Source organism: Sus scrofa, chromosome 1, assembly GCF_054392235.1.
Source record: "Sus scrofa isolate SSC_HxYL_T2T_F1_AM1 chromosome 1, Sscrofa_HxYL_maternal_Yorkshire_Landrace_v2.0, whole genome shotgun sequence".
Lineage (NCBI taxonomy): Eukaryota > Metazoa > Chordata > Mammalia > Artiodactyla > Suidae > Sus > Sus scrofa.
The window spans coordinates 280,087,926-280,113,710 of NC_139383.1; the positions used below are offsets into that span (position 1 = coordinate 280,087,926).

General features: G+C 52.9%; 1 protein-coding gene across 10 annotated transcripts in view; it reads left to right on the forward strand.

Annotated features, from left to right (window-relative positions):
• Positions 1-25,785, forward strand: part of MVB12B (multivesicular body subunit 12B) — a 492,693-nt gene that overhangs the window by 35,134 nt on the left and 431,774 nt on the right. For 7 of the 10 annotated variants that reach the window (XM_084996518.1, XM_084996582.1, XM_084996524.1 and 4 more), the window contains exons 1-2: positions 20,523-20,619; positions 21,225-21,347. The exons of the other annotated variants lie outside the window; for them this stretch is intronic. The gene's annotated coding sequence lies outside the window, so the exon portion shown is untranslated. Of the gene's footprint in view, positions 1-20,522; positions 20,620-21,224; positions 21,348-25,785 lie in introns of those variants that run through there. 10 annotated transcript variants of the gene reach the window in all.

Below are 25,785 nucleotides of genomic sequence, written 5' to 3' on the forward strand. Positions count from 1 at the left end.
TTTGATTCCACATGTAAGTGATATCTCATGGTATTTATCTTTCTCTTTCTGACTTAACATGAGAATCCATTTAATATGAGAATCTGTAGTTGCATCCATGTTGCTGCAAATGGCATGAAACTCAAATTATTAATGGGAAGGATAAAAAAATCTGTGGTTGCATTTGCCTCCTGAATGAGCCAAAGCAGATCATACTGTTTAGCTGTGTGTGCACCTCTGTGTGGGACGGGGTGAATGGTAGCTGTGTATGATCATGTGTGTGACTTTCTGGATAGGGGTGTGTTTCTGAATCCAGAGTGAATTGCATGATGAGAAAGTTGAATGGAACTTTGAGAATGATCTAATTGAACTTCTGGTGGTGTTTGTGGCCTGAGCTTCAGAAAAGATGAGAAGCTCATCTGAGGTCACATATCAAGTTACCAGTAGAGCTGTATTAAAATCTAGGGGCAACTTGACTCTCTTTGGGGCATTTTCTTTCCTCACTATTAAAAAAGAACTTTCGGAAGGGTTGCAAGGGTATTAGAGAGTTTCTGTGCACCCTCCAGAAGAATCAGTTTACTCTACTCTCAATCACTTACTTGACCACAGTGCATTTGTTAAAACTGAGAAAAAATATTAGTGCAGTACTCTTAACTAATGGGAGACTTTATCTGGATTCTCCAATTTGCCCATGGGTGTCCTTTTCTGTTCTAGGATCCAATCCAAGATACCACATTGCACTTAGTTACGTCTTCTTAGTTTCTTCAAATCTGTGACAGTCTTCCAGTCTTTCCTTCCCTTTCATGATCTTGTCACTGCAAACGTGTAGTTCACCACTTCTTTTCATGTCAACCACTGTAGTCGCATAAGTGGTTCCATATGCCATCATTTCCATGAATAAATTCAGATGTGTAGATACAGATACACCTTTGTACACATACACACCTATGTCCTTGAAGGGTATTTGTGTGGGGGATGTATGTAAATATTTGGACCTGAGAATATTCACTGTGTGCATTTATTATAATTTTTATACTTTGGAAACAAATTTGCCCTAGAATCCTGCCTCACTGGAAGCCATAGATTCAGAAGAAAGTTCTTATTCTGGAAGGGGCGAGCAGGGGTTTTGGGAGTGGGATGGAATTGGTGTGACGGCACCTGGGACTCTGCCCAGGCTGAAGCCACAGGGTCTCCCAGGATTCTGGAGGATGGACAGAGGAGGGAGAGTGTCCCGTTATGTTTTTCATGCCCCCACTCAGGGCGCTAGGGTGCCCATGATCCCTGCACCCATGGGAGTCACCATGGGGGTGCACGTACATGGTCATTGCTACACATGTCAATGAGCATAAATGAACCTGTGAGCCTTCACGCATGTCCACACATGTGAATAAATGCCTCTAGCCTTCAGGAGGTGAGTGACTTTGAGCAAATTACTCGCCTGTTTGTGCCTCACTGCCCTTCTTTTACAAATGTGGAGTGGCAGGATATCTAGGCTCCAGATAAGCGTGTGATCCCCCACATTTCCCAGCCTCCCTTGCTGTTGGGAGAGGACCATGTGACCTGTTCTGACCAATGACGGGGAGGGGAGTGGCACCTGTCACTTTGCACCTGAGGCAGCCAAGACCTCGAGTGTGGATCACCATTTTCCTTTCCTGCCCTGGTGACCATAGAGGCCACTTGTTGCACGTGGCACGGCCACAAGATAGAGGAAGTCCAGCGACGCCCCCCGGGCTTCATGTGCGTGAGAAAATACACTTACTGGGATAAGCACTGAGATGAGGGGGTTGGTTTGTTATTGCAGCACAGCCCAGCCAATCCTGACTAATAATAGTAATACTTAGCTCACAGTAAGTGTGAGATGGTCACGAGGACTTTCCGAATTCACATGTTCGTGAGGATCAGAATGGAGTGGCCTGACGGGGCTTCGTGAAGATTCCATGAGCTGGGGTGCAGGTGATCCCTAGCGGGGGCAGGGGATCCTAGCGGGTGTCCACAAAATGCTCAAGCAATCACCAAGGTTCTTACTGTTCCTTAACAAAACAATTTTCAGACCCCTCTTAGAAACAGCTTTCCCTCCCAGGCAAGGATGACGTTAGCTACTTGAGCAAATGATACTTATTGTACCAAGTATGGGAGCCTTTGGCCGAGGGCTGCTGGGGGAGCAACACATGGAGCCTGACGGGAGCCACAGGGGGAGGGGCCACAGGATCAGGCTGACAACAGCTGCTCCCACCCCTCATCCTGACCGTGAGGAGCTCCAGGGTGACGGAGGGGTCTGTCTCCCAGGATGTGGCGCCAGCAGGCTGGCGGCTGGAGTCACAGGAAGGTTCTACTGGGGACACTCAGGCCTGGTCTTGGATGACATAGGTGTCACTGTCATTGTCGGCACGTGTACAGAGACCCTTCTGCCGGCCAAGGCCTGGGCTGACAGCGTGATGAGCCTTCACTTGGATTTGGTAGCATCTCAGAGGGCGGGCTCCTTCGCTTTCCATCCCAAGAACAGGAAACAGAGGCTGCGAGACAGGAAGGGGCTTGGCCGAGGTGGCAGAGCCTGAGCCGGCTGCAGAGCCCCCGCTCTCACCCACCACACGCCATCCTGTCCCATCCTGCTGCTGCCCAGATGGTCCAGGGCACACTCACGATGGGCGCTCACTCCCTGCCAAGTCTGCTGGGCCGTCCCCTTGAGAGGGTGATGAGAACCGTGGCACACATGGCCGAGGTGAAGGAGCTTCAGAAAAGTGTGACAGTGCGTGAGCACTGTTATAAGAAAACCAAAAGCATCTATACATTTCCACAGAGCCCTCTGCATGTGGAGGCATAGAGAAAAATCTGGAAGGATACATACCAGACTTGAATTACCCTCAGAGAGGGGCAGAGGGGAGGGGGGATGGTGGTCCCGGGAGATTTCATCTGTGATGCTGAAAATTTTGGTTTTGGTGAGCGGGTGTTCACATAGCACCTGTGTAATGAAGCCTTCATTAAACATTTTTAAAAGGGTAAAAGGAAACCGACCACGCTTGCAGAGGAGTCACAGCTTAGGCCGGCTTTTCTGCCGTGTTCCCTCAGCCTCACCCTCTGTGCTCTATCACACATTTTAGTGCATTGAGAGCTCCTGTTTTCTTGCCTTAGGCTTTGCCCACTATGGTCCCTCTGTCTGGAACATTCCCCCACCTTGGCCCCATTTTTGCCTGACTCCCTTTCTGCCTTCAAGTCTTAAGCCTGGGAGTTCCCATAGTGGCGCAGTGGTTAAAGAATCCGACTAGGAACCATGAGGTTGCGGGTTCGATCCCTGGCCTTGCTCAGTGGGTTAAGGATCCGGCGTTGCCGTGAGCTGTGGTGTAGGTCCCAGACGCGGCTCGGATCCTGTGTTGCTGTGGCTCTGGCGTAGGCTGGTGGCTACAGCTCCGATTTGACCCCTAGACTGGGAACCTCCATATGCTGCGGGAGCGGCCGTAGAAAAGGCAAAAAGACCAAAAAAAAAAAAAAAAAGTCTTAAGCCTGGCATCAGCACCTCTGGGATCCTTGCCATGATCCCCAGCTTTTTTTTTTCTTTGTACAGCTGCACCTGCGGCATATGCAAATTCCCAGGCCAGGGGTCCAATCGGAGCTGCAGCTGCCCGCCTGCACCACTTCCACAGCCGCTCAGGATCCAAGCCGCATCTACAACCTATGCCACAGCTTGTGGCAAGGCCAGATCCTTAACCCACTGAGGAAGGCCAGAGATAGAACCTGCATCCTCATGGACACTTTATCAGGTTCTTAACCCACTGAGCCACAGTGGGAACTCCCCCATGATCCCCCCTGCCCCAGGTTTGACAAGGGTCCCCTCCTCAGGCTTCATGTACTTTCCCCGCTATGGCTTTGATCAGTCTATATACTCACCTCTTGCTTTCTTGTCTGTCTTTGTTGCTGGATTACAAAGCCTGTGAAGGTGGGAGGTGGGGTGGCCTCATTCACTGCTTGATCTCCATCACCTGACACGTGGCAGGAACTCCACAATTGTTCATTCGAATGAATGAGTGAGTGAAAGAATGAACCTGTCACAGGTGATCTAAATGGCACAGATGTGGGTGGAATGATCACCTCCCTCATTCTAGCCACCATATCTCTATTGATACAGTCTGAGATGGCACTGGCTTACTGGTGGCTACACCTTGCTGGGGTCTCCGTAGGCTGGTTTCTGTTGAATTAAAATCCACATCTTCCCCACCACATACTCCTTGGAGGACCCGAGCTCCCATCTTTTCTCCCTGGACAAATCTCTCTTGTTGTGATCGGCACACTGTTGACTTTCTCTCCTGGCTTCTCGTCCTTAGAAAAGTCTCATTGGTCTGTCCCCACTGGCTCTCGGAGGTAGGCTCTGGCAGCAGTATGGAGAGTGGGTTGGGGCTGGGGAGTGAACGACGAGGAAAGAGCAGATTGTGCTCATCAGAGCCTGGTCTCCTCAAATGGGACGTCAAGGTGCCTTCGTGGCCTTTCATGACCATGGCCACTGAGAAGGGGCCCTGTCTGGTACCAGGTCCAGCTGCCCTGGTCCAGGAGGAAGGACATGGCCAGCGGCTGCACATAAGTGTCTGCTGCAGCTCCATCTCTCATGGGTATTGCAAACTTGGGATGCCCCAACCCCACCCCCCCCCACCCGCCTGGACCCCGCCTCCCCCGCCACCACCCGGCCTTCCCTAGAGCCAGGGAGCTGGGGACAGGAAATCACACACCAAGGCCCTATCTGATACCCATAAGTTTGCTCAAGCTTATGTAAATCACACAAAAACTGACAAGTTTTCCTATTAAAAGATAATTGTAATCAGGGTGCCGGACGTGCGGCGTGGGGATGATGGGAGATAGACGGACAGCACGGAAAGATGGATTGTTTTAATTTGCACCAATTAAATTGAAGTTCATGGGATCATCTTCTTCAATCTTCATGAATACTTTATTTTCTGGCTGCTACGGAGCTATTAAAAAGAATGATTGAGGCACGCGGCAGGCCGGGTATATTTTATGAAATATCACCTTTAAAGAATTTGAGTACGCCGTTTTCATAATGAGTTTTCTAGTACCTAATCCTCTTCTCTATTACTACATTTAAGAAGTGGATTGATCTGGGAAGTGCCGAGGGTGCAGGTAATGATACATTTTGCCAGGCGCAGGCAGTGATAATGGATCACGTTTTGGCGAGGAGAATAATGGATGGGTGCTGGGAGGAGGCGTGTGCGGGAGTTTGGGGGTGCTGGTCCAGCTTGGGTGGAGACCCTGTGCTGATGAGGAAGGCCTGGGGTGCGGGCGAGGAGCAGAACAAGGAGGTGGGGGTGAGCCGGGATGGAGAAGGCTCTGGGCTCTGGGGCTGCGGTGGCAGCGGCAGGCAGAGGCCAGAGTGGCCCGCACCACCCCCAGCTGGTTTCGGATGCTCCGGTGTTCAGCCAAGGGTTTGGGTTTGAGGGAAACGTGGAGGAGGGGGGCTCTCTGAGCCCACAAGACAATTAAGAGGGTCCAGGGAGCAGGACAGGCTCAGCAACAGCCCCCGCCGTGGCCCCGACCGCTGCAACCCCACTCTTGACCTTGGCTTCCTTCTAGGCCTGCCTCCTAGCACAGTGGTCTTTGAGTCTAGAGGAGAAAGGCTAATAGGGAAGTGGGTGGTGGGCTCATCCTTAAAGGGCAAGTGTGGGCCAAGGGGTTCCTGCCAGGAAGGAGCCCCAGGGTCCTTGAGTGTGTGGTCAGGGCGATGGGTGAGGCAAGAACTTAGGTGTGGCATAGGTCAGGTCAGAGGAGCCAAACCCACAGTCACGGGCCTTGTACGCCGGTCTCCGGTGATGCCTGGCCCTGATAGGCCTGGCTCCCCGGGAGTCACAGCACCAGTGGCTTCCTAAGGTTGCTGACCTTGGCCCTGGGAAGGGTGGGCACCCAGCAGAGGCAGCCTGGGGGAGTGAGCAGAGCGAGGCGCCCCGCCCCACCCCAGGCTAGGTCTCCATGCCGCCACTTGGCTGGGCTCTCCTCCCCAAGCTTCAGCAGCAGCAGCCGTCATAATTAACCCTGCTAATTAATCAGGGCAGGACGGATTAATTGAGATCACAGGAGACCGGGAGAGCAGGTGCAGCTCCAGGGCTGACGGGATAACGAGCTCTCCCGACGCCCAGGGGGCCTGCCCCTGCCCGGGGGAGCCCTGGGCTCACTCAGCAGTGAACTGTGCCAGGCAGAGGCCCGAGGGACCCAGCCCGGCTGGGTGCCCTGGCCCAGCTCATGCAGGCGTTGACAGGCCCAGGCCAGGAGGCTGGCGGGCAAGTTCCACCCATGGCACGTGAACCAGGAGGCCCCGGGCTGCAGGAAGCCTGAACAGAGCAGGATCCAGGCGTGGCTCCAAGCCTCCTGCTGCTCCAGAGGTTCCTGGAGAGGAGCCCGAACTGGAGCCAAGACCCACAAAGAGTGGCACGGCCCGGACTATGGCAGGAGAACGCAGCGGGGTTTCCAGCAGCCAAGGGACTTGTTCATTTTATGTTTTACTAAGATCTCTCTGACGGCTTCCATGTAGGGAGAATTTGGAAGGTGCCTAAGTGGAGGCAGGAACCCCACTGGGGATGCTGGGCCCGTAGTCCAGGCAGCAGGGAATGGTAGCTTGGACGAGCTGGTGGCAGTGGAGGTCCAGGGGCCTTGGAAGCTATGGAATATGCTGATGGATTACACATGGTGACACTAGGGACAGAGATCAAGGGCCTTTAGTTTATTTCCAGGAGGTTTGGGTCGGGACGAAGAGCGTGGAGCAGGTTTGGAGGATGGGAATTTTTTTGACATGTTCTGGGTTACCACCTCAGCTGCCTTTTGGACTCAGTCACTGCTGCCTTATCCCAAGTCCCCTCCAACTGCCATGGCTGGTACCCTCTCTCCCTGCCCCCAGCTTCCCAGGTTCCTGGGACTTGAGAAATCCCATGTGGGCACCAGTCCTTGCTGGCTGGTCCTTCCCCTGGGGGACTGAGCATCCTCCAAGACCATCTTAAGCTGCCCCTCCCCAAGGAGCGTCCCCATTCCCCCGGGGAACATGGGTTTCCTGCCTCTGAGACCCCACCATATCTTTGTGACTTAGCTCATGCTGTTCCCTCTGCCAGAATACCCTTCCCTCCTTGAACCCAGACAAGCTCCTACTTAGCCTTGAACCTCATCTCTCCCTCCTCATTTGTCTTGGTCCAGATTGCTTCTTCCTCGGAGCCCTCCTGTACTCTGCATGACTCTTGGGCAACCATGCATCTGCCTCCTTAAAGCTACTTCTGGGGTCAGTTTGGGATTTGAAATTGCCAACACCATTGTACGGCTCCATCCTTACGTAGGCACTGTGAGCCACTTATGCCTTCAAAGCAGGGTTTCCCAACCTCAGCACCACCGGCAGTTGGAGTGGACTGATCTTTGTCCTGGATGCTGGCCTGTGGCTCGAAGGAGGTTTAGCAGCCACCTCTACCCACGAGATGCCACCAGCTGCCCCAGTTGTGACAGCCAAAATATCTCCAGATGTTACCCAATGTCCCCCGGGGGAGGAGGCGCAAAATCATCCTCAGCTGAAAGCTATTGCTTTCAAGAGAAATAAGCAACATTAGAAAACCAAACGAGGAGCAAAAAATCCTAAACCTTGAGCCAAGGGCCGGCAGGCCAGATGCTCCTCTGGGGTGTGAGTTTTGAGACTATCAACATCTAGTGCTTGCCCAGTACAGAGGCTCTTGACTCTTGTATGTTCCTAAAAGCACACACACCTGGAGTTCCATCGTGGCTCAGTGGTTAATGAATCCGACTAGGAACCATGAGGTTGCAGGTTCGATCCCTGGCCTTGCTCAGTGGGTTAACGATCCGGTGTTGCTGTGAGCTGTGGTGTAGGTCGCAGACGTGGCTCGGATACCGCATTGCTGTGGCTGTGGCATAGGCCGGGGGCTACAGCTCCGATTTGACCCGTAGCCTGGGAACCTCCATATGCCATGGGTGCGGCCCTAGAAAAGACAAAAAAAAAAAAAAGCACACACACCAAGAGGCATGTACAAGAATGCCTGTAGCAATGCTCTCCAGGTTATGGTCCATGCTGGACTGAATGTCTGTTTTCATAGAATGAATGAATAAATGAGAATTCACTCAGGGGACACTGCAGCATGATCTGCTGGCCACGCAGCATCAGGAATGGATCTCACATGTGACAGAAGCAGCTGGAGCCCAGTGACGCCGCCTCTAGGAGCTCATTTACAGAAAGTTCTGTGGTGCTGGAAGTCAGGGTGGGAGCTCCCCTTGGTGTGGACCAGCCTCCTAGGGGCAGTGAGGTGCTTTGTGATAGGTTCCCATCTGAATGCTGGTTTCATGCTGTGTTGACTCTGTTCAAACACTTTGGGCTGAGCACCAGATTTGTGCATTTTTCCTTATGTGCTTTAATGCTGCAATAGAAAGTGTCCTGTGGAGTTCCCGTCGTGGCTCAGTGGTTAACGAATCCGACTAGGAACCGTGAGGTTGTGGGTTCAATCCCTGGCCTTGCTCAGTGGGTTAAGGATCCAGCATTGCTGTGAGCTGTGGTGTAGGTCATAGACTCAGCTTGGATCCCGCATTTCTGTGGCTCTGGCATAGGCCGGTGGCTACAGCTCCCATTTGACCCCTAGCCTGGGAACCTCCATATGCCACGGGAGCAGCCTTAGAAAAGGCAAAAAGACAAAAAAAAAAAAAAAAAAAAAGGAAAGTGTCCTGAAAAAAAAAAAATAATGCTACCTTAAAAACAAACAAAAGTGGAGTTCCCGTCATGGCACAGTGGAAATGAATCTGACTAGGAACCATGAGGTTGCAGGTTCGATCCCTCGCCTTACTCAGTGGGTTGAGGATCCGGCGTTGCCGTGATTGTGTAGGTCACAAATGCAGCTCGGGTCCTGTGTTGCTATGGCTGTGGCCAGCGGCTACAGCTCTGGTTGGACCCCTAGCCTGGGAACCTCCATATGCAGCAGGTGCGGCCCTGAAAAGCAACAAAACAAAACACACAAAACAAATCCAAAGCATGAATTCAAAAAGATACATGCACCCCAGTGTTCGTAGCAGCACTGTTTACAATACTCGAGACATGGAAGTAACCTAGGTTTCCATCAACAGATCAATAGATAAAGAATATGTGGTATATATATTGTATATACACAATATACTATATACACACACACACATATATGCATAAGATGGAATACTACTCAGCCATAAAAAAGAGCGGAAATTTGTAGCAATGTAGATGTAGTTGGGGGACATTATGCTAAATGAAATGTCAGACAGAAAAGACAAATACTGTACACTATCACTGATATGTGGAATCTCAAAAATACAACAAACTATCAAATATAACAAAAAAGAAGCAGAACTCACAGATACAGAGAACTAGTAGTTACCAGTGGGGAGAGTGTAAGGGGAGGGGCAAGATAGGGGTGGGAGAGTAAGAGGTACAAAAAGAAGCTAAAAGGGAGTTCTTGTGGTGACTCAGCCGGTTAAGGACCCAACATCATTGCTGTGAGGATGCAGGTTCCATCCCTGGCCTTGCTCAGTGGGTTCACGTTCTGGTGTCGCTGTGGCTGTGGTGCAGGCTTCAGCTGCAGCTCCAGTTTGACCCCTGGTCTCAGAAATTCCATATGCCACAGGTGTGGCTGTAAAAAAAAAAAAAAGCTACAAAGGTATATTGTACAACATGAGAAATAGAGCCAATATTTTGTTTTATATAGTCAATATTTTTGTTGTTGTTGTTGTTGTTGTTGTTGTTGCTATTTCTTGGGCCGCTCCCGCGGCATATGGAGGTTCCCAGGCTAGGGGTCGAATCGGAACTGTAGCCACCGGCCTATGCCAGAGCCACAGCAACGCAGGATCCGAGCCGTGTCTGCAACCTACACCACAGCTCACGGCAACGCCGGATCGTTAACCCACTGAGCAAGGGCAGGGATCGAACCCACAACCTCATGGTTCCTAATCGGATTCGTTAACCACTGCGCCATGATGGGAACTCCTATATAGTCAATATTTTGCTTTGTTTTATATATATATTTGGCTACGCCAGCAGCAGGTGGAAGTTCCCAGGCCAGGGATCCAACCCAAACCGCTGCAGTGACAATGCTGGAGGCTTAGCCTGCTGTGCCACAAGGAAACTCCTACAATAACTACAAATGGAGCAAACCTTTAAAACTGTGAATCCAGATATTGTAAACCTATAACTTATATAATATTTTATAGCACCTCTACTTAAAAAAATCTCATGTGTGAATGTGGAACCTTATAAGGAAGACAGTTCAGCTTGCTGAAAACCAACGAATGCCATGAAATCCTAAATTAGACTTACCTTTTAAACACAATCTCTGAGGTTGTATTTCCAGAATTTTCTTCTTCTAATTTTGTTTCTTTGCCTTCATGATTGATGCCTGATGTCTGACTCTGTGCTGGGGTGGCTGATGGGCTATTTTTACAGCCTGGGATCTTCATGTTATGTCTCAAATCCATGATCTATTTCCTGCCCCTAGGTTGGCACACTCATTAGAAATAGCAAGACTTGTGCTAAATAACAACTTACGAGGGCAAAATGCAAAAAAGAAGATCGTGAACTTGCAAGGGTTTGGACCTGTGTTTTGTATTGTTCCTTGGAAAATGCAGGGGGAACTTTGAAGAAAACCATCAGAACAAGCGGAGGCCCCTTGGGCTAAGGGTAAAAAGTGTCAGAATTCCTGTCGTGGTTCAGCAGAAACAAATCTGACCAGGATCCATGAGGACTCAGGTTCGATCCCTGGCCTCGCTCAATGGGTTAAAGATCAGGTGTTGCAGTGAGCTCTGGTGTAGGTTGCAGACATGGCTCAGATCCAGCGTTGCTGTGGCTGTGGTGTAGGCTGGCAGCTATAGCTCTGATTCAACCCCTAGCCTGGGAACCTCCGCATGCCATGGGTGTGGCCCTAAATGGACCAAAAAAAAAAAAAAAAAAGAAAAGAAAAGAAAAGAAAAAAGTGTCTTCAGTCAGATAACACACCAAGTTGGAGTGATTAGTTGGGTAGAAAGCAGGTTTTAAAAAATGGTATGAAAGGGGATGTGTTAAAAACACAAATTAGAAAAAAAAATCAAACAGTTTACATCATCCAAACCCTGGGTCTTATTTCCCAGGGTTGGCTCATCTGTTAGCCCCAAACATGTGGTGACACCTCCAGCCTCGTAAACAAACCCGCCCCCCTGGGGCCCTTGTTCTCCTGCCAACACCAGCTTCCGTGCTTCCTTGAAGCAAAATGCTCGGGAGAGTTGTTTTCACTCTCTGCACACAGGCGTCCAGCTCTCCGCTGAAACTGGGTGACACGCGACCAGCACTGCGGTCACTTGTGTTTGACATGCTCGGCTACTCCTTCCTCCTCGAAGCCCTCTCTTCCCTTGGCTTCTGGGGCGCCTCTCTCCTAATTTTTCTCCTTCTCACGGGCTGTTCTTTTCCAGGATTCTCTCCTGGCTCCTTTTCTGGTGCTGGTGAGCCCCAGAGCCACATCTTCTCTGGCTCCTGGGGGACCGGGTCCTGGCTCAGGGCTAAGACCTCCGGGTGCTCTCTTGACACCAGCTTTCTGATGCCCACCTGCCTAGGTGACAGCTGCAGTGATGTCGGGGTTCACCTTGCTACGCCCACGTGCCCTGCCACTGTCTCAAACAGCAGCATCTGCATGCTTCCCGAGGCTCATCCCCCGCCCCAGCAAGTCCCGTGGACACCACCTTCACAGTGTCTCCAGAACCAACGCTGGCCTCATGACCTTCCTGCCCAAGACACCCTTGCCTGGGTCTGGCCCAGAGCAGCGGCCTCAGAGCTGGGCCCTGTCTCCACTCTCACCTCGCTAGAGTCTCACGTCTGCTTGGCAGCCAGTGATCTTTCTACACTTTCATCACATCACGCCTCGGCTCAAACCTTCCAATCCCAACAAAATCCAAATTCCTGCCACATCCTACCAGCCTCTCAGGATCCAGCCAGCCTGTTGCTCCACCCCAGCTCTTGGGTCTAGCAGTCGGAGGGTGGCCTCAGGGCCTTCGCCTCCTCCCTCCGAATCAACTCCTTAGCTTGTTCCCTGAATACTGGTCCTGAGGCTCTGACCCAATCGCCTTTATCTCCTTTTCCCTCTATTGTTATTGTTTGCTTCCTTTGTCTTCAGAGCCTTAAGGACTCATCGCATTGTGGGTTGTATTTGTTTGGGGTTCATCTAATGCGTGTCTCCCTCCTTAGAATATAAATCCCCGGAGCAGATGGCTTTGCCAGTCTTGTTCTAGAACAGGGCTGGTCCTAGGAGGTCCTGTCACATTCCAGAGGCAGACTGAGCTGGCTTTGAGTCCTGTTCCGCACTCACCAGCTGTGCTCTTAGACAGGAGATGTAGCTTCGCTCAGCCTCAGCTGCCTCATCCGCAACATGGTGTTGATACTAGAACTTGCCAGTGGAGGTGTGGTGAGATGGACTCAAGGGGCAAGAGACTCACCAACACTATGAGCAGCCATGGAATCACGCAGCGTGGAAAGAACGAGGCATGTGTCTGGAAACTGAGGGAAGGAGGAAGAGAGGGAGAGAATGGCACCAGGACCACCTTGGCTGGGTGCCAGCTGGATGGAGATATGTGCCATATCTCTGCTGAGCCTTGCAATAATGCCATGGGGATAGATGCCACCTTTATGCACATTGTATAGGAAAGAGCTCAGAGAGGTTAAGGAACTGGCCTTAGGTCACACAGTCAAGGAAAGATGGTGGACCTCAAAGGCTCACTGGGAGGCCGACCCCCGACAATCCCCAACAACTTCCCTCCCTTTCCCTGCCCATCCTGGTCACAACCGTGTCCTGGCATGGAGCCTGGCACATCGTAGGAGCTCAACACTTCATGAATGGAGAGTGATCAGAAAACCCACTCGGGGACACTGCATCTGGGGGTGTGCGTGCATATGCGCGTGTGCGTGTGTGTACGCACACAAGGCTCCTTTTCCCTTGCCCCCTCCCTCTCAGCTGGGCTGGTGGCCTGAGGGTCACACCAGGCCCGGTGGTTCCATCCTGTGCCTGCAGTGACAACTCCGAACCTCCATTCTCCACCAATGTTCACTTTAATTGCCCGAAAATTGACGATAGATGCAAGGAAAATAATGAGGCCTAATTATGTTAATTAAATGGCTAATTCATTAATTAACGCATTCACATCCTTGGCTTGGAGAGCCCCTTGCCGTGGCCGCGAGCTTGGTTCAGTTCCGAGTGGCCTTGCCCAGGGCCAGAGGTCCATTGGCCTCGTGCGTGGGGGTGGCAGGTGCCCGGCTGCCGTGAGGCCCTTCAGCCACTCGGGCTCGGACACCTCGTCCTGCCTGCCTATCTGGGGGTGCGAGGGCCTGGGAACTGGGTGATGAACAGATCCAGGCAGGCAGGTTCTGCCTCACCGGGAGTTTGCTGATGACTTCTGGGGTGGCTCCCAGCTTGGAGGAGGAGCAGCAGGGGTTGGGGGAGGCCCCACGGAGAGAGTGGGCAAGTTTGTCCAAAGGGGCTCAGGTGCTGTGAGGCCAGACAGCAGGACACATGGCCCAGGATGGTCCAGGAGACCCAGGTGGTCCTGGCGGGACCACCTGGCATCTGGACCCTCTGGATAAGAGCCAGGCAGCAGAAGCCGATGGCTGTGTACAGCTTGGTGTCCTGTGACTGCAGAGGGGCTGACCATCCTTCTCAGGGTAGACAGGGTCTCCGCTGCCCTGGCACCTCGGTTCCTGCCTCCTGTCACCTTGTTCTCTGCCTCGGGTCCCATCTTTGGAGCAGAACCCCTACTGGGCTCTCCCTGCACCCCCTTCCCCGTCCTATGTCATTAGAGCCCTTGGTGCGGTTTGTAATGATCCAGTTCCCCTCTCTCCCTCTGTTCTGTATTATTACTAAACTTTCTGTTCTCCTGTTTGTTTCTGTCACCAGACAAGGCTGCACCTCTGGGTCCCCCGCCCAGGCTTCTAAAGTAGGAAAGCATTTTATAGTCACCAACTCTGGTGAATAAAGATGTCACTTGAGGCCCCATGGAGAAGAGGGTAAAGGTGCAGTCTTGGCATTGAACCCTGACTTCACCCCTTCTAGGCTGTGCAACCTTAAGAAAGTGTCTTAACCTCTCTGGTCTCAGGTGTTCCCTTGGAGATGGTGAGTGTCCCTTTCTCGTAGGGGCTGTGGGCTTTTAGTGAGATACTGTGTGCGGAGCTCATAGACTGGGACTGGCAGAGGCAGTGTTTAAGGAGCATCAGAAACTTGGACGTTTTTACATCCTCTAGTACTTGCATTTTGAACTGCAAGACTCCATCTTCCTGAGGCCAAAAAGCCATCCAGGCAGAATTTGGCCAAATTGGGGGTTTCTCACTTCAGTTAAAAAATCGGTCCCATTGGAGTTCCTGTCATGGTGCAGCGGAAATGAATCCAACTAGGAACCATGAGGTTGCGGGTTCCATCCCTGGCCTCGCTCAGTGGGTTAAGGACCTGGCATTGCTGTGGGCTGTGGTGTAGGTTGCAGACGTGGCTCGGATCTGATGTTGCTGTGGTTATGGCTGGCAGCTATGGCTCCGATTGGACCCCTAGCCTGGGAACCTCCATATGCCATGGGTGTGGCCCTAAAAAGCGGAGAAAAAACAATACTATTTCTGTTGATCATTGAGATTTTGGCGCCTTCTCATATTGTGCCTCCGTGACAAGGGCCTCACTTGCGCCCTGACCCCAAACCCCTTCCTGAGTGCACAGGGCGGGGCTGCTCTTCTCTGGGCCCCCACTCTGCCCTGATGCCCTATGACCTCCTGCGGCCTCCTGCTCTCACAGGAGGCTGCTGGGAGTGGGCATCCTGGGTGGGACCAGGGAGGAGCAGGGGTTCTCTGCTTTGGAACCCCAAACTCATCTTGTGGGGATCGCCGGCCACTTCTCTCCCTCTGCTTAGGTGTCTTCTCGCAGAAAGCGGGGCTGGGGAAGCAGAGGGTCAACCTCAACCAGCCTCTCTGGTCTTGCCCCGGAGATGGGGAGGGGTGAGGGATTGGGATGGGGGCGCTGCGGGGTGAGGAGGGGAGTTTTCACCTTCTCTCACTAGCCTGTCCCGTCCTCCCTGCTGATCCTTGCGTCAGGCTGTGATACCAAAGCCAGGACTGTAGCACCTCAGGTCTTCAGGCTCTCTCTTTTTTTTTTTCCCCCCGTTTTTGGCCACCCCACTGCATATAGAGTTCCCAGGCCAGGGTCCAGATCTGAGCCACAGTGTGACTTACTCCCCAGCTGCAGCCGTGCTGGATCTCTTAACCCACAGTGCCAGGCCAGGGATCCAACATGCATCCTGGTGCTGCAGAGACACCGCCAATCGGGTTGTGCCTCAGCGGGAACTCCGTTTATTCTTCCAGTTCTAAAAGCTACGTTGGAGTTCCCGCTGTGGCTCAATGGAAACGAACTGGCTAGCATCCACGAGGATGCAGGTTTCATCCCTGGCCTCGCCCCGTGGGTTAAGGCTCCATCAGCGCCACGTGCTGTGGTGCAGATAGCAGATGTGGTTCAGATCTGGTGTTGCTGTGGCTGTGGTGTAGGCCAGCGGCAGCTACAGTGCTGATTTGACCCCTAGCCTGGGTATCTCCATATGCCTCGGGTTTGGCCAGAAAAAGCAAAAAAAAAAAAAAAAAAAAAAGCTATTTCGCGTCCTCCCAGCTAGGTGACCGGGTAGAAGGACAGCTGTAGGAAGCAGGGATTGTGGACATGAGTCTCTTCCCCCATGATGTCCCGCCTCTCCAGGCACCCAGGGCACCTGGCTGGATGCTCCCAGAAGCTGCCTGGAGGCTTGGGGACAGAGCAGTGACCAGAGTGAAAACGCTCCAAGGTCCTGGGAGCCAGCCAACCACCAGCCAGGCCACCCCAGCTGCCACCTCCAGGCTGGGAGAGGGAGGCCCCTGCCAGAGAGACTTCGAGGGCTCGGCCGGGGCCGGGTAGAATCCAGTGCTGTTTCCTGGGGAGAGAGAATCGATTTGCTTTATTGCTGAGACTTAATTTGAAGGAAGTGAAACTAAAGCTTCATAAGAAATATGATTATTATAAAATACTTAAGCCTCTGCCTGGGGGGGCCTGAGCCCTGCTTGTCTCACACGTGTCAGGGGTAGCAGGAGCCGTAGTCTCACCCCCTAATTGGAATGGATTTCAACAGCGCAATAAAAGCAGCCACCTGGATGGGGGCACTTGTCGCTTGGAGCCGTCTCTGGGCTGACATGATGAATGTGGGGATTCTGCGAGCTCTCATCTCCTGCCCCCTGGCCTCCTGGGCTCTCTCCCGTGCAATGGATGATAATAACAACGGCATTGATAATATTAATATGGGCAGCTGACGTTTAATGAGCATCTGCTATGCGCCAGGCACTGTGCAGGCACTGTTGCGCCGAATCCTCACACTGACTCTTTGTGGAAATGAATCAACTCAGCAATGCCCACAAAAGTGCCGTGTAACAAGCGACCCCAAAGGATGGTGGCTACAAAGCAGCCATCACTTATTCTCACAGATCTTGTTGCCGAAATTTGGCCTGTCTTCCAGTGCCAAATTGAAATGCAGAGACAGACAGGGTTTGGGGCAAAGGCGAAAAAGATAGCTTTATGGCTTTGCCAGGCAAAGGGGGCCACGGCAGACGAATGCGTTAAAGATTGTGCTCCCCCTGGGAAGGGGTTAGGAGATGGTTTTATAGTTGGGGGAGTGGAATAAGGGTCAGGGCCCTAGATAAGGATCGGGGTGGAGGCAAGCTTGCATTGTTTCTCAAAGCTGGTGTTTAGGGGCCCCAGGACAGGTTCTGGTGGTTCTCCTTCTTCAGGGAATGAAGCATCCTTCATCTTCCATTTTGGTTTTAGTTCTGCAGGAAGCCTCTAAGATAGTGTTACGTCTGTCCTTTGAGGAGGAGCCAGGACCCTGCCCCAAGGCTGCACGGCTCCTCCCAGGGTCTCGGCATCCCCTCCCTTCCCTGATTAGCCCCTGCCCTTCGGAACTCAGGTCATGGGGGCTGAGGCTTAGTCCCTAAAAACAAGCAATGGAGGACACAGGAAGGCTTGTGTGCCCAGGAGCCCCACGGGCACTATCTTGGTTACAATCTGAGGGTTACTTGGGCATGAGGTGGTCTTGTCTGGGCTCGGCTGGGGCAATTACCTCTGCTCCACGCACTCCGTCCTCTTCCTGGGTCCAGCTCCCAGCCTGGGCTTGTTCGTTTGTGGCCAGCAGAGGCCCAGAGAGCCACTGGAAACACTGAAGCCCTCCTGAGCTCTGGGCCCCAAGGGGGTTCCCCTTCCTCCTTCTGTTGCCAAAGCGAGTCACGTGGCCAAGCTCCAAGTCACAAGTGGAGGAGAATGTCCTGCCTCTTTAGCACTCACGTGATGGCCAGGTCACATGACGAAAAGCAGGGCTACAGAATTGGAGCCAGTGATGCCATCTGCCACAGGCACCATTCTTATCATCCCCATTTTGCAGATGAGGAAAATGAAGGCCAGAGAGGGAAGGTTGCTTCCCCAGGGTCACACAGCCCTGGGAGCTGGGGTTCAGAGCTAAGTCTGTGTCTGAGATCTCAGCGACCCCTTTCTCATTACCCAATTCAGTGCCCAAGCCCACCCTGACCCCGGGCAGTTCATCAGGACATGTGGCCTGGGCCTACCAGCTGAGGTCCCCAGGGCCCTCGGGGTCCTCTTTCACTCTAATTTCCACCAGACCAAGAGAAGGCTCTGGGAAAGGGACAGATAGCTCCTCGGGGCCAGACGCCCCTTGTCTAATCTTTGCTCCCCACTGCAGGACACCTGGCTTCCCCAGCTGGTGAGGGAGGAGTCAGGATTTGAAAGAATCCTGCCCCAGAGCCTCCCTGGTACCCTGCTCCCAAATGGAGCACAGGGATGCACTCAGCTCAGCCTCCCGTGGGGCCCTGCCCAGGCCTCTCCCCAGCCTTCCCTCCCACCTCCCCAGCCTGCATACGGAGAAGCCTGCTACCTGTGTTTCCTCCCTGTCAGCTTCCCCTGGGGGCCTTGGCTGCAGAAAGTCTGCTTTGCCCTCAGTTCCCCAACCCCTCCTCCAGGGTTCCTGGGACCCTCGGGCCAGCAGGTCCTCAGAGACTCACAGACTCTCACCACCTGACTCTTTTTAAGCTTTTATTTTTTTCTCTATTACCCAAGTAATACATGTTCATTGCAGGAAAATTAGAAAATACAGAAAAGCATAAAGAAAAAAAATCGAGTGTAATCTGTTTAGAGGCATCTCCACTCATTAGGGGTCTAAACATGAAATGGTTTTATTTTCCCAATAACTGCCACCACTCCGCTCTCTCCCCCTGAACTGCCTCTCCCTGCCTGCTGAGTGGCCGCGTCCATAAATGACATCTCAGTCCGATTCCATAACTTTGCACGCCGGGTTATTAAGACCAGTTCCTGCTGGGATCCAAGACTCTGCCATGTGTCCTTTGGAAATCCAAGGCCACTTTGTGTCCTGGGCTTGTCCTCTTTCCCCCACGGGAGGCTTGGCATTGAGCTCTTCTCCCCGCTCCCGCCTCCGGGCTTGGCCTGGGGAGGCAGGGCTCAGGTAGCCTTTGTGCACTGTTCTGGCTGCTGATGTAATTGTCTGTGGGTGGCTGGCCATTCCAAAGTTTCTCCCTGGGGAGGGAGGGCCACCTCCTGCCCTCCCTCCCAGGCCCTGCTGGTCTCCCGCTCCTGTCCCACCATTCAGCCACATTTTGAGGCTAGGCCCTTTTCAAGTTCTCATATGTGATGCCTTACAACTGGTGGCCCTAAAACTTGTGTTCCCTGGTGACATTCAGCAGGGGCTGTGCAGGCTGGGTAAGCCCTTTGCCTGGGCTTGTGGCACAGAGACAGGCCAGTGCAGGGGCGAGGTGCAGGGCTGGAAAAGCCCGTTTCCTCTCCTTGCAGGCACCTGGGCTGGAGGAAAGATTCCCTTGGACTTGGGAAGGAAAAAGCCAAATTCCCCACCTCCACGTGAAGGAGAGGGGAGGAAATGGCCACTCATCTTGATTATCTGCACTGATCTGCCTCTGGGGAGGGGGAGGGCGCATGCTGAAATGGGTTCCATCTATGGGGTGACTACCCAGGGTGTGAGTCCCAGTCCCTGGGGTGGATGGACCACTGGCAGTGATGTTTATCCCACATCCCCCACCTCCGTCTGGGCGGACTGGGTCAGAGGTGGTCTCCTGGTCCCAAGAGATGGAGATGGGTCTCTGCAGGTGCCAGGACCAAAGCTGGAGGCCACGGGAGCAGGACCTTTGTGCTCCCCTGAGAGCTGGACCCCAGAGAGAGGAGGAGGCGAAGAAAGAGGGGAGAAGGAGGCTGAGGGCTGTCTTGCGTCTTTGTCCCAAACTAATTAGAGAGGGTCTCTTATTTGAACAGGAGTTCTAACCCGTATATGGATGCACATGGAAGTCTATATATGATGTTTAATTAGGCATGATTAAAATGGGATCACAGGTCTAACATTTCCCAAATTGTTGTCTATTGTCTTTCTTTTGTTGTTGTTTTTTGTTTGGGGCTGTACCTGCGGCATATGGAGGTTTCCAGGCTAGGGGTGGAATCAGAGCTATAGCCGCTGGCCTAGGCCACAGCCACAGCAATGCCAGATCGAGTCACGTTTGCAACCTACACCACAGCTCACAGCAACACCGGATCCTTAACCTAGGGAGAGAGGCCAGGGATCAAACCTGCATCCTATGGATGCTTGTCATATTCGTTTCCGCTGAGCCTCCACGGGAACTCCCCAAATTGTTGTCTATGGATAGCAACAGGGATCTTGTGAAAAAATGGTTCTACTACTCAAGTGAATTTGGAAAACACTGACTGAATGAAATGTCAAGTTTCTTTACTATAGGACTTCTCAGTGCCTTTAGCAGGCCAATCAGTGTGCCTTTGGGAACTTGCATGTAGTCCTCCAAACTTGTCTGATCAGGTAATAGCTCTTGGAACAGTCTTCTTCAGATACCAGTCTGGGGAATGCTAGGCAATTGTAGGCAGACCCTGATGTAATCTTCATCATTCCTACTAATAACTACTCCTTACATGTGAAGCGCTCCATGTGAATTATTCCATCGCTTCTCCCCACTGCTCCAGATGCGTAGACTGAGGCCCAGATTGGTTAGATAACGTGCCCAACTTTACAGAGAGAGAGCCGGGACAGAAACTCCTGAGCTTTTTCTTAACCCCTGGGCAGAATTACTGGTTTCCCTACTTAACCCTATGTCTTGACATCTATTCTCGCTTGTCAATGCATGTCCAAATCGGTGTGTGGTGTCCCGCTCGTGAAGGTGCCTGCTGGAATAGCCTGACCCCCTCTTCGGGGACGTATTTTAGGGTTTTACTTCCGGGTGCCAAATTGCCTGCAGAGCGGTTGTCTGGCTGACACTGCCAGCTTTGTCTAAGAGGAGCCTGTGTCCTTGCTACCTTTGGAAAGTCTTGGCCTTTCTGCCCAACACTGGACGGGAGAGCTCTGACCGCAGCCCTGTCCAGGTTGGGGCCCCTGGGGAGCGTGTAGCCACGCCCACTAGCCGAGGGCTCCTCCTTGTTTCCCATGAGCCCACGGGGCAGGCCTGGTGCCGAGGGGGCTTCTCCGCTTCCTCGAGGCGCTCCTGCCCCGGCAGATTGGACGGGAGACGGGGATGTGACACCGCTGGTCACTCACGGCATTTCTCCAGGGGTGAGAGTAGCCAAGCCGTCACTGGGGGCGGGGGGCTGAGTGTAGGCTTACAGCTTGTGGGCAGGGGAGCAGAGTCCAGGGGGAGGACTGAGGAGGGCAGGGGCGTAGGTGATGGGGGCGGGGGGGGGGGTGCGCGGAGGCGGTGCAGGGAGAGACAAGGAGGCGTCCTCGGGCTCCCACAGCTCTCAGCTCTGGTCTCATTTCCTCGCCAGGCCTGGTTGCACTTCTTGCCTTTATGTTCCAGGAGGGTTCCTTTTATTCTTGCAGTAAATTCCTTATTTTCCCCTCACTTGAGTTGATATGCATTTCTTTGCACCTGCAGTTGGAGACCCTCATCCAGTCCCGTCTGCAGGGCCTTCCCCACTCCTCCCACCCCTTGCGGCCCTCGAGATCCTCAAAGGGGGTCTCAGGGTTCTGGGGTGAGAACACGGGAGAGCTGGAGGTTGGCCTGGACCTGGGGGGATGGGGTGGGTGGCAGTCTCACCCCTCTCTCAGCCTCTGGCCCCTGCTGACCACCTTCTGACAACAGCCCCAGGTAGGAGGGTCTTTGGGAATTTTCAGGCCCTGTGAAATGATGAACCTGTTACTATTATTTTTCCATACAGAGCAAGCATCCGTATCCATTACACTGAGAGCACAGAATCCTGGACCAGGGGAAACCCTACCCTTGGGACGAAGTAAAAATCCTGCTGGATAGCAAAGCGTGGTTTGCAGTCCAGTCCAGACAGGTTTGTGGTTTCATACCCAGCTCAGGAACTCTGGGTCTTTAGGGTGGGCTCCCAAATTTACATAAGGACTCTTCAGCTGCAGAGAGAGGGGACTTGGGGACAGATGACTGGGCCTGGTATGTATGTACTGTGTGCCACACACCGTGTGAAGCATGTCTCAGGTGGGATTTCCTTGCCTTTGGAAGGAGGGGGCCATTTTCGCCCCCATTTTACAGATGAGGAAACCGAGGCTCTAGGGGCCGGAGTGATGTGATGATGAGTGGTGCACAGAGGAATATTCAGATGTGACTGTGTCACATCTCCCCACACTGTCACTTCCTTATCTCCACACCTGTTGCTAAACTGACACCGGAACAAATTCCTGTTGAATCAAAGAATCGATGAGTGAATGAAAGCAAGGATTGCTTTTCTTTTCTTTTCTTTTTTTTTTTTTTTGTTTTTTTGTTTTTAGTCTTTCTAGGGCCACACTCATGGCCTATGGAGGTTCCCAGGCTAGGGGTCTAATCGGAGCTGTAGCTGCCGGCCCACGCCAGAGCCACAGCCACGCCAAACCCTAGCAGCATCTGCGACCTACACCACAGCTCACGGCAACGCCGGATCCTTAACCCACTGAGCAAGGCCAGGGATCAAACCCGCAACCTCATGGGTCCCAGTCAGATTCGTTTCCACTTGCGCCACAATGGGAACTCCCAAGGATTGCATTTCTAATGCTGGAAAGGTTTCGTAGGGTGTTTCTGAGGTTAAAAACCTGAAGTTGAGGGTGAAGGTGTTTCAGAAGGAAAACCTAACAGACCAACCACCGGTATTCCTGTCTGCTGGATGGAGAAACTGAGCCCGGGGTGCCCTGGAGGGGATGGAGGATGGGGTCCCTCCAGGTACCAGAGTTGGGGACACGTCCAGCACAGCTTCTGCCAGCGCCTCGGCCATGGCTTTTGAGCCAGCGTGAGGAAGCAGCTGGCTGGCGGGCAGCTCTTTCCTCTTTTTTTTTTTTTTTTTTTTTCCTCCCTCTTCTCTCCGTCCCCATCCCGAAGGTAAAAAGTTCACGCGGGCGGCCATCCGTCGCAGGCTGTCAGGCGGCCATGTAATCTCTCTGTGGTTTTATTACTTAAAATCGGTGTGGTGTCCGGGCTGGGGAATTTTCCAAGGTGTTTGAGGCTGCCACGGGCCCCATTTATATTGTGCCTGAGTTTCCTTCCCAGTCTCCTTGAGACAAGTGACCAGCGGGCCCCGCCGTGAAGGCCGTATCAGTCATTTGCCAACGGGAGCCGGGCCGTGAATTATCAGGGGATGGCACGGCGGGGCGCGGGCCGGGGGCGCGGGGTGACAGTAAACATGTCCCGGGAATGTGTCTCCCATCACTCACGGGCAGATAGCAGATCTAAGAACACATGCGGCCCCTATCTCTAAATCTTGGCCTGACCTGTGAAGGAGATGGAGGTGACTTTCAAGGGAGTCTGTCTGCCGGGGAACTTGGACGAGAAGTTTATGGCGGGTCAGGCTTACCTGAGGGTGGGGCGGCGCCCCTTCTCCGTGGCCACCTGGAAAACAGTGACCTTCTGGTTACTTAAGGTATCCCTCTATTCATACTTTTGCGCCACGGGAATTGATGAGCAAGCACCAGCTGTGGGAGGAAGGTGGGCGTTTCAAATTTCTTGAAAGATGTAAAATGCACGTCTTTGTTTTATGGGGGCACAGGGGTCCTCGAGGCAGGCTGCCCTTGTCCCTGCTCTGTGGTTCCCTTGTCCCAGCTTAAGTCCCATGCCAGCTCACCCTCTTGCTCTGTCTGGGGCCAAGGGGGCTCACTGAGGGTGGTGGGAGAGGACACGGTGCTCAGGAGAGGAGCCGCTGTCCTGCCTCGGGGCGTGGTCTGTTCCCCAGGGCAGCTGTTTGGTGCTGGGCTCTGCTCTCATCAAACCCTGCAACAGCCTGTGATGTGGGCACTGTTATCACCCCATTTTATAGATGAGGCTAAGAAGACTTCAAAGCTCATCCAGTGAGCCATCAACCCAGGGCAGTTGACCCCTAAAGCCCCATAGAAAGTGGATTCTGGCTGCGACCTGCAGTCTGGGGTGGGGGTGGGTGGACCCTGAGAGCTTCCTGTCCATCAGTGTCACATCCACCGGCCACCAAGATCTGGTTGTGTGTCTCACCTGACCCTCCAGCCCGCGGTAAGGGGAATACTCTGGCAGAGGACAGAGGCTGGGGTCAGAACTGTGTCCTCAGAACTTAGGAAGAGGGCAGAGAAAGGAGAAATAAGGTGTCTAGGGCAGGGTGGAGGCTGGGCTATGGCAGAGGTGGGGAAGGCAGGCATTTGGACAGACTTGGAGATGGGGGACACTTTGTCTTGAGCCCTAGTGTGTTTTCCTCTCCCGTCTGCCTCCCAGGGACTGGGCAGAGGACTTGAACCCCCTGAGCCTCAGTTTCCTCACCTGCGAAGTGGGGATGACAGCACCAGTGGCTGGAAGGGTCTGAGAGCAGGGTCAGACTTGTCCTGGCTCGCTTGAGACTCTGCTGAGTGTAGTACCCAAAGTCCCCCATCCTGCAAAATCCCTCCGTCCCCGACAGATTGGGATAGTGGCGGCTCTACGGGAAAGCGTGGCCCAAGCCACCAAGCCCCCAGCACAGGGAGTCTCCGTAAACATGCACCCTGCCCTGTTTTCATCCCTCACTGACCTGAGTTCCTTTGTTTGAGTTCCTTTGTTCCGTCGTGTTTGCTCTAAGCATCATTTCCCGGTTCTCTGACTGTCCCCTTATGTCCTAGATTCTGGCTCAAACACCTCGTGTCACTGGAAGATTCTTCCCTCCTCTTTCTTCCTCTGTGTGTGTGTGTGTGTGTGTGTGTGTGTGTGTGTGTGTGTGTGTGTGTTTATCTTTCTGCCTCATCCCAGCTCTCTCTGCCTTATACACCCATTTCTCCTTTCTCTGCCCTCTTCCTCATTTTCAGGGACCCTCTGGAGCCCTAATCTCTGTCCTGTGCCAGGGCACCCGCCCCCCTACCATGGGCTGGAGGGTCACATAGAGGCTCCCATGCTTCCTTCCCAGTGATCCCGAGATCTTGACCAAGGCCCTGAGACTGGGCTGAGGGTCCAGAGAGCAGGTTTTGGGTTGGCAAGAGGGATGGGACCAGTAGGGTCCACTGTCTCTCACCTGGCGAGGGAGGAGGCCCGCAGAGCCTCCCAGGCAGCAGCCCTCAGCCTGTCTGAGCTCAGACAAGGACTGACTCTTTCAAAGATAATTTATTGCCTGATACCTCATTGCACATGGTAATAGCTTGTGCTTAAATAATAATAAGCTTGATTGCCGTGCCGTCGTTAAACTTTTTTTTCCCATTCAGTTTAACTGACCATTTTGTGTGCGGTTTGGAAGGAGGGGGAAGAGAGAGCTCTGTCATTATCCCAGGGCTGAAATGGGAGTTAATTCCTAATGAAGGTATAATTTTATTCCGATGATTTTACATTTAATTAACTAAAGCTACAAGTAATTTGAAATTATATGGTGAGGGGGCCTCACGTTGGGGATCACAGAGGGTGGAAAGGGGCGCTGAGGGTGGAATGGCCAGAGAAGAAGGGTGGGTGGGCAAAAGGGATAAGGGAAAGGGGACCTTGTGTCACACAGTGGCTCTTGAGGCCTGTTGCCTCTTTTTTTTTTTTTTTTTTTTTTTTTTTTGTCTTTTTGCCATTTCTTGGGCTGCTCCCGCGGCATATGGAGGTTCCCAGGCTAGGGGTCGAATCGGAGCCACAGCCGCCAGCCTACGCCAGAGCCACAGCAACGCGGAATCCGAGCCGCGTCTGCAACCTACACCACAGCTCATGGCAACGCCAGATCCTTAATCCACTGAGCAAGGCCAGGGATTGAACCCTCAACCTCATGGTTCCTAGTCAGATTCATTAACCACTGAGCCACGACGACAGGAACTCCGTGGCACGTTACCTCTTGAATCAGCATCTCGGTCCTTTGCGGCAGGAAGTACTGTTGTTTCCACTTCCTCTTGGGGGAAGGAAGGCTCAGAGAAACAAGGGAATGGACGGCTGTGGTTTGGTCTTTCTTCCCCTCCCTGTTCTGGAAACAGCACCCCCTCACACACACAACCCTTCCTCCCCCAACTCCACCCCCTGGGGCTGCCGTGTTGTTCCATGGTCCTGACCCCGAGCCCCACGGGGTTGGGCCAGTGACTCCCTTTCCCAGGATTGCTGAACTCGGGTATGGGAGAGTCCGACAGACCTTCAATGGTTGAGGGATAGGAGTTGCTTTTCTTTCTTTCCTAATTTCACTTATATTCAGTGTGGGGCACAGATCTGAAGGGGATCGCTGGCTGAAATCTTACTATGCTCATACCTCTGACACCATCACCCAGAACAACCCCCCCCGCCCGGCAGGCTCTGTCATTCATCTGTGCAATCAATGCTTCCCCTCATAATAATAATTAATAATAATAATA